The sequence below is a fragment of the Nicotiana tabacum genome, chromosome 10 (genome assembly GCF_000715075.1).
Source record: "Nicotiana tabacum cultivar K326 chromosome 10, ASM71507v2, whole genome shotgun sequence".
NCBI lineage: Eukaryota > Viridiplantae > Streptophyta > Magnoliopsida > Solanales > Solanaceae > Nicotiana > Nicotiana tabacum.
Genome location: NC_134089.1, coordinates 123,332,083 through 123,340,683, shown reverse-complemented (window position 1 = coordinate 123,340,683; position 8,601 = coordinate 123,332,083). Strand labels below are relative to the sequence as shown.

General features: G+C 37.1%; 1 pseudogene; it reads left to right on the top strand.

Moving 5' to 3' along the window:
- Positions 1–1,440: 1,440 nt before the first annotated feature.
- The window catches only part of LOC107773980 (protein VACUOLELESS1-like), a 78,591-nt pseudogene continuing 71,430 nt past the window's right edge, over positions 1,441–8,601 (top strand).

Here is an 8,601-nt window from a genome sequence, read left to right as displayed (position 1 = left end):
TATTAAAAATAATAAAGAATAACCATAAAAAAAAGAGTAAATTAATTTCCCAATCCAAGTACCTCTACCCGTTTCCCAACCCTTCGGACTTATTTCACCCCATTTCTCCCCGTCTTCTTCTCCCCCTATTTCCTATTGTAACCCCGTTTTCCCTGGACTTATGAATATCTTGAAATTTTGGGGGATTGTTCCATGGTTAAAAACAATAAAAATTTATGTCTCCTTCTCCCCTTTCAGCAACCAAAATTCTAAATCTTTTTCAACTTTCTGTAACCAATACATAAAAAAATACAATCTTTATAGATAATTTTGAACATAAATTTGGAAAAAATAATTGAATCGAAGTGAAAATTTTGGAGAAGAAGACTTAAAGTTTTGTGCGGATGGTTTGTATGAGATGAAATCTGAAGTGGAAGTTTCTCTCCTCTGCCCCTTTGATTGGTGACCACAAGTGATTCCCAACAAATGTTTCTTGATTCAGTGAAATTTTGGTGTACAAAAATAGATGTTTTCTACTTGGGGTTTGTTTCAGTCAACGAGAAAGAGATAAAAGATGAGAGAAAGAATAGTGGGGAGGAGTTGGAGGCGATGTGTAGTTGGTGACCTTTTTCGATCTACTCCGCTGGTGGTGTAGCAGCTGTCTCAGGCGATGGAAGTTTTCTTTTGTCGTTTATGAGTCAATGGATAGAGGAGAGCAAGTAAAAGGTTACTGGTGTGGTGTTAGATTTGGCAAGGTGAGCTTTTCCGGTGAGATATTTGGCGAGAAATTTTGGGGTGGAGACATCAACGAGAAAGAAGGGAACGATGTGCAAATATTTCTATTTTTTTCTTTTTTTTCATTCTTATTTTGGTCTCCTATTCAATCTAAAAGGCGCACTTTTCTGAACTTTATATTCCAAAAAGAAGGGTTTTTTTTTCTTGATTTTTCCAATTACTTTTTCCCTTAGGTGTATTAAGTCGATGATGTGGCATTGATTTATCTGATGTGGACATGATATTTTCTCCACGTCAGGCGAGTGACCAACATGTAACGCCGAAGGGGTTTAAAATATATGTTTTGACTGAGTTGAGGTGTCTGGATGAAACTTCATTGAATACAGGGACCAGGATGACAAAGCGGCACAAGTATAGGTGCCATTTAGGCTATTCTTCCTTAATTTAATTCCGCATAAAACTCTTCCACTCTCTAATATTCATTGGACACTTCCACCCAAAAGAATTTAAATTACATAAAAAGAATAATAGATCTAAAAAACGACAAAACAAAGAAAACATGAGGCAGTTGACAAAAAAGAAAAAAGAAAACAAAACAAAAAAGGTAAACATGGAGCAGAGCTGCCCCGGACCCGACCATGCTGCTGAAATATCTTTTCTGTAATGTTTCTGATCTAACGATATCTTTCTTTGATCAGAAGTTAAATTTTAGCTCCCAATCTCCCTATGGCTGCAGTCACAGTGGCCGTATAATGGCAGGTCCTCCACAATTGCTACTACCGAAAACCAGAACTTTACCAGATGCAATGGAAGCACGTGGACCTCAAGCGCAACAAAGTCGTTTGTGTTCCTTTCGGTGGTCCAATCGTGTCATCCATGACGACGCTAAAATCGCCCAACTCTACATCGAATCCGCACTTCGGAAGCTCCGTATCTTTAATTCTGACGGCGTTTAGATTTTCAAAACTATCTGGAAGAATCCCGACGACTGACTCATCGGAATGTCATGGACCGACGATCAAACCCTAGTTTGCATCACTCGGACGACACTATTTACCATTACAACATCCACGCCTAGTCAATTGAACCAAATTCTCAGCTCATATTAGGCGCCGACTATTTTACTCATAGCATGGTTGAATGCATATTCTAGGGAAATAGTGTTGTTTGTATCAATGAGGCATTTCAGGTTTACTGCATACCCAATTTCAATAACCCGAAACCAATCAAATTGGCAGATACTGGTTTGGAAGATTTTCTATTATGTACGGCTGTGATCGAGCCGCAATATACTATGTCTGGGAATGTTGAGGTACTGATGGGTGTTGCTGATCACGTGTTGCTGATGGAAGAGGATGGTGTTCAGCAAGTTGGGCTTGGAATTGGGCCTCTACAGAAAATAGTGGTTTCTCGGAATGGGAAGCTTTTGGCAGCTTTTACACATGATGACAGGCTTCTTATTATGTCTATTGGCTTCTCCAGCACTATTTTCGACTATACTTTTGAGAAGGTTATTTCATTCCCAATGCTCTAACTTGTCGTTTCTGCATTCTTTTAAGTAAATTCTACTTGCTCTGTATTATGTTAAGTGGCTAACTAGAATGATTTTTCGTGATGTCTTACCACGTTATTGTTAGATAGAATAATTCAAGTAAGTTACCATGCACATATAACTTATTTGAGCATCGATTGGATCTGATTTGTTGCTTTTTCACATGTAAAAAATGATTTCTGGCTATTTTAGTTGGATTTTATATCACATGTCTGTGCCACCCTTTATTTTCATCTTTTGGAATTTTTAGTTCATCTGGATCGATGAATATTTGTTTACCAACTTATCCAAAAAAAGCAGTGAATCTTTGCTTACCATGCTACTACTTTTATATTTCTAGTCAACCGTACCCCCTGAGCAACTAGCATGACATGGATTGGACAGTGTACTACTCTACTGGGATGATAAGCTTCTAATGGTGGGTCCTAGAGATCCTATCAGCTATTTTTATGATGAACTAGTTCTCCTTATTTCTGAATGTGATGGGGATAGAATACTCTCCAACATGAGCATGGAATTTCTTCATCGTGTTCCAGATTCAACTGTCTCCATATTTCAAATTGGTAGCACACTACCAGCTGCTTTATTTTATGATACCTTAGATCATTTTGACAGGCGGAGTGCCAAGGTAGGCTATATCTTTTGGTATTTACTCTATGAAATGACGAAGACCTAACTGCCTATTTCAGTCTCGAAATATTTTCATAAAATGAGCATCATTAGACTTGTCCATTTGTGCACATATTTACCGCTTCTAACAAATATGTATCTACTTCTGCATCCAGACTTGTTTTCATACCTGCATATGTACCCTGGGATGCATACCCTTAGGACATTGTAATTGATAACCCTGTTTGACGAGGATAGCAGAAAAAATGAAAAATACTTTACTGTTGCCTTTTGGATAAAGTCAATTCTCTCTGCAAGCATATCAATTCCTACTATAAATACTCTGCCATGCTACATCATTTCTCACATTCTATACTACAATTACCTCCTTCTATATTCCTAACCCAATATCATACAATGACATAAAATAGGTTTTTGAGTAACATTTTCAATTGACATATTTTTCATAGAAAACATTATGTTTAACCAAAAAGTGAAATTTTGGTCAAAGCTTTAATTTAGGAGAACACGGGTTACTGATAATCGAAACTGGATAAAGGAAAGTAATTTTTGCTAACAAAAAGATAGATAGAAGAAAACAAAGTAAACCAGTATATTCAGATGATCTTTCGTGTCCTTACAAATGATCCATTCTCTCCTTTTTATAGCTATCTCAAAGATATACGTTTTTCCTTTGTCATAATAAGGCCATTATAGACAATTAAAGGTATTAAATGATATGTTACATAATCATTGTAATTTAATACAGATTCTCTAACGTTTTTAGTATTTAATACTTATTAAATACTGTATTTGTACTCTCTTGTGCTGTCAGATTCATTCTCCTTGATTTTTGGGTATAAATAGGTACGAGCGTTGAGTCTTTTGAATAACTTCTCGTGCCTCTACTTGTACCTTTGCTCGTATATATTGCAACTCGTGCCTCTTTGTTAATCATCATTCTTTGACCAACCTTCGTGTCATGACACATCATCTTTCAATCACTTAAATATGTAAACTCAATTTTTCCCAATACAGATAGTCCCCTCACTTGCCATTTATTCATCAATTGAATATTTGGGAAGTAGATTTTATTAAAGCGGGAATTTTTGCCGCCATTAATACTATTGTAGAATCGACGCTTCAATTGTCACTTCCATTTAATGCTTATTACACGTGACATATTTTTATTGGTTCTATGACTTTGCATTGCTTTTTAAGGCTCTTTTACAGTTTCACCAATTACGAAGCGGCAGTTCTCATTATGACTTTTCCATTATTGCACCTTTTCCTTTGACGGTTGCTTCTTAGTATAAATATAATTTTTCGCCTTTGTCCTTGTCACATAAAGTTCTCTAAATATTCAATTCTTGAATTTTTGTTTGCTTCTTCCTCGTACTATCATGTTTTCATCAAACCCTAACCCTAGAAGAGTCCTCATAGTTGATAACTTTCCTCTTGCCCTTAGCAGAAGAAGAAGAGGAGGTAGACTTTGTAATTTAGGGTCTTCATCCATACGGGATTCTTCTATTCCTTCATCTAGTTCCAGTCCTTCTTTTAGAATCAGAGGTTCTTTTTCTCAAAAGTCTTCTTCTAGAGGTAAGGAACCATCTGAACCTGTTCGTGAACCTACAGAAGAAGAAATAGTTCCTACGGAACTATCTTTCTATAATGATAAAGAGTCCCTTAGAAACCAAGTGTCCTCTGATATCTATCCAACTCAGATCACAGAAGGTTTGATTTCTTTAGTTCGTAAAGGCTGTCATTGGAGTCATGACTTCCCTATCATAATTCCTAATGCAAATCAAATAATCACCTCCTATTTAGTTGGACTTTCCTTTGTTTATATGTATCCTTTCACATTAGGATTCAAACCTCCTATTGATCCTGTTATTCTCGAATTTTGCCGTTTTTTCGATGTTTGTTTAAGTCAAATTGGCCATATAGTGTAGAGGATTGTTGCCTTTTTGAGGCATTTGACTAACATGGCATGTGTGCCTTTCACCTTTGCCCATTTAATTCACCTTTACTCTCCTAGACTCTTTCGCCAAGGTGTTTTTACTTTAGTAGCAAGGAGCAAAAGAGTTCTGGTCAGTCCAGAAGATGACAGAGACCGTGGCTGGTATACCAGGTTTGTTGCTACCCCCACTGTTGGTTTAGTGGGTGATGGAAATGTTCCCTTCCCCGAGAAGTGGAATTTTGCACGTGAGTTTTCTTTTAATAACTTTCTCGTACCATTTTCTTCAATTTTGATGATTATTATTCTAATTTTCCTTTTCTTTTCCAGCAACCATGGGAATTGTTGATGAAATTCCCAATTTCTGTGGTTGGGTAGGAAAGTTGTTAAATACAACCCCAATGGAGGGCAGATCTTGGAAGAATCTTTTCCAACGATTTGGTTGGAAAGTGAAAACTCATGGTAAGAGTTTTTTTTATTAAACTCTTTATTGTTTTTTTCATAACTTATTTTAATCCTTCTTTTTATCAGGATTTGCCGTTTGAGGGATTAGTGCTGAGGCGGTCGTAGCTTCCCATATTTTTTTGGAAAGAGCCCAAGAGATAATCTTGGGTTCTTCATTAAAAAGGAAAGTTGCTAGTGACCAAGACTCCGAAGAAGAGGAAGATGGGGGTTCCTTGGTAAAAAGGCCACGAGCTCGTAGGCGAATCATTTCTGATGATGAAGCATACCCCCTCGTTCTATTTCTCTTACTGAGTCTATTGAATCCCCGGTGACGATCCCTGATGATGAAGTTCTCGTTGCTGCTCATGATTCAGTCGAGCAACTTTTTAACCGCAGATTTGGTGGTGAAAATTTAGGTCCAATTTCTGATGAAGCACCTCTTGCTTCTTTTTCTACTCCCATTCCTATAATTCCTCCTTTGCTGGTCATGGCTGTTACCGTTCCTCCCCAGGCTATTATGACTGCTTCCACAGTTCCTCCCTCGACTACTCCTCCTTCAACTGCTCCTTACACAGAAGTTAGTTCTTAAAGTAGGAGTGGTGCTATGAGGCGAGTTACCATTGAAGTCCCTGCTGAAGGTAACCTTTTAAGGAAATCAGGTCAAGCTGACGTGTGGCTAAAGCCTTTGATTGGTCCAGTTGAGAGAGCTAAGCTTGATAGCCATAGTTCTGTGACCTTGATGAATGATATAGTGCATGCTTCTTTAAAGGTATTCCTTTTTTCAAGCTTTACTTTGTTATTTTTCTATCTTCAGGATTCTCATTTTTTCCCATCTTTTTTTAGGTCAATCTAATTGGCACGGAGATGATGAAAAGGGTTACCCTCTCAGAGCAACTAGTGCGTGACTACCAAGTGGAGGCAGATAATTGGAAGGAACAGTGTGAAAGTCTTCAGATCGATGTGGAAATATTAGAAGAAAGTAAAAGTACCTTAGAGAAGCAGGTAAGGGCTTTGACTTCAGAGTTGGCAGTTGAAAAAGCTTATTCAAATCAAGCAGGTAAGGAAAAGGATCATCTGGAAACCTCTTTTTCCGAGCAATTGTCCAAGGCAAGTGAAGAAATTAGAGAATTGAGGGCTCTCTTAGGTGAAAAAGAAGCATATGCTGATGAACTCGTGCAGAATTTGACTCAAACTCAAGAAGACCTCCGGGTATCTTCTGATAAGGTTTGTTCTTTAGAAAATTCCCACGCTTCTCTTCAAGCTTCTTATGAATCTGCCTTGGCTAAAAATGAAAAGTTAAGAAATGAAATTACTGACTGGGAAAGAGATTACGAGATCCTTGAAGATAAAACTTCCATTGAAGTGAGTTGGGGATTTTTAAATTCTCTTCATGATACCCTCATTGAAGTTAGCCAGGAGAATTTTAACTTGAAATCTGAGTTAGCCAAGATCAAATAGACTATTATAAGACTCAGCAAAACCAAGATTTTTCTTTTCCAGTGGCTGAAATTTCTAAAAATATTGAAGATGATACGGGTATCCATACTCCTTCAAGTCAAGTTGAGCCTGCTGCTGTTGATGTCCCTACTTCAGTTCCTTCATCTTCTCAGTGAAAAGTTTATGTTATTTGAATTCCTTTGTGTATTTTTTTCTTTTGGTGGTATGTGATTGTGACCCTTGGTCTTTGTAAGGGTTTGTTGAAAACGTTAAGTCCCTAGACCTTTTATGGGGCACTTTGTATAACAACTTTTTGTTTATGACTAAGTTCTTACTTAGTCTAAACTTTTTAATATTAAGAAGTTTTCGTTGCTGTTTGAACTTTTGTTTTGTTTATTCTTGCCTTTATTTTTAAGGATTTACTGAATAGCTTGCATTTTTATTCTTCAAAAATGCTTCTGTTAACTTCATGAATACTTGAATTAATCATTAATTTTATAAAAGAGGGACCTTTTATATTTGACACTTAATGAAGAAGACGTCTCAACTTCATAATGGTGTTAATGTACGACAAAAAATAGGAATACACATGTTTCTTGAAATAACTTTGACAAGTTTTTATTTGAACTTTTGTCAAGTTTTGAATAACACTTTACATGTATTTGAATTACTTCTATAACTTTCTCGCAACTATTTTCCTTATAACAGATTTCAAAAAAGAAATTGAACACAAGGTTTTTCCTTATAACCCGTTTCAGTACATTGCCTTTACCCTAACTATGATAAGGTTTGGCCTTAGCTCGTGACTTTGCGCTGCACTTAACTCATTCAATGAGTGAATTTCTCAGGCTTAAACTTTGATTATTTCCCAATCTTCTTTGCCTTTTTTATACACATGTCTATGTATATTATATAGTCCCTCAAGTGTTTGAGCTTTGAAATATGAAGTCTCGAGCACTTGATTGTTCCTCTCATTTGGTCCTTTCCTTGAAAAGGAAAAAACACACGGGACTCGGAGGTGCGATTATAGATAAAGACTGCTTAACCCGTCTGAATATCTATCAGAATAGTTGTAACTCTAGACCGGGAATTTTAATTTATTCCACGTGCCTTGCAGGTCGTGATTCATCATTTAGTACGAGCTAACTTTTTGCCTATCATCTAAAATCGTTAGTAAAATTTTAACAATTCAAAAATAAAATTTTAAAATATGGATACCTGACCGTGGGTATTCCTTAGAAATAGTATCTCTTCAGGTGAACGACATTCCAGTGTGAAGGTAGTATCTTGCCATCCATCGTTTCCAGCTCGTATGCTCCTTTTCCTGCGATACTATGAATCCTGTAGGGTCCTTCCCAGGTTGGACTCAATTTTCCCGCATTAGCCGCTTTCGTAGATTGAAAAACGTTTTTGAGCACGAAGTCCTCAATCTTGAAGTATCTTAGACACGCTTTTAGATTGTAGTATCGTTCCATGACCTGCTTTTGTGCTGCCATTCTTATTAATGCAGCTTCCTTTTTTCCTTCAAGTAGATCAAGGTTTATGCGCATTTCTTCGTCATTGGATTCTTCTGACACTTGTGTAAACCTCGTGCTTGGCTCTTCTATCTCAATTGGAATTAAGGCATCAGCTCCATAAACCAATGAGAATGGTGTTTCTCCCGTACTTGTTTTTGCTATTGTGCGGTACGCCCATAAAATACCAGGTAGCAATTCTGGCCAATTACCTTTGGATTCCTCCAAGTTGTTGACTCAACTTGTCCATTACCCACCGAATGATAAGGTGTTGATGTAATCCTTTTGATATACCAACTTTGAAAAAACTCTGTGATTTGTGCGCCTATAAATTGAGGGCCATTATCACACACGATTTCCTTTGGCACACCGAA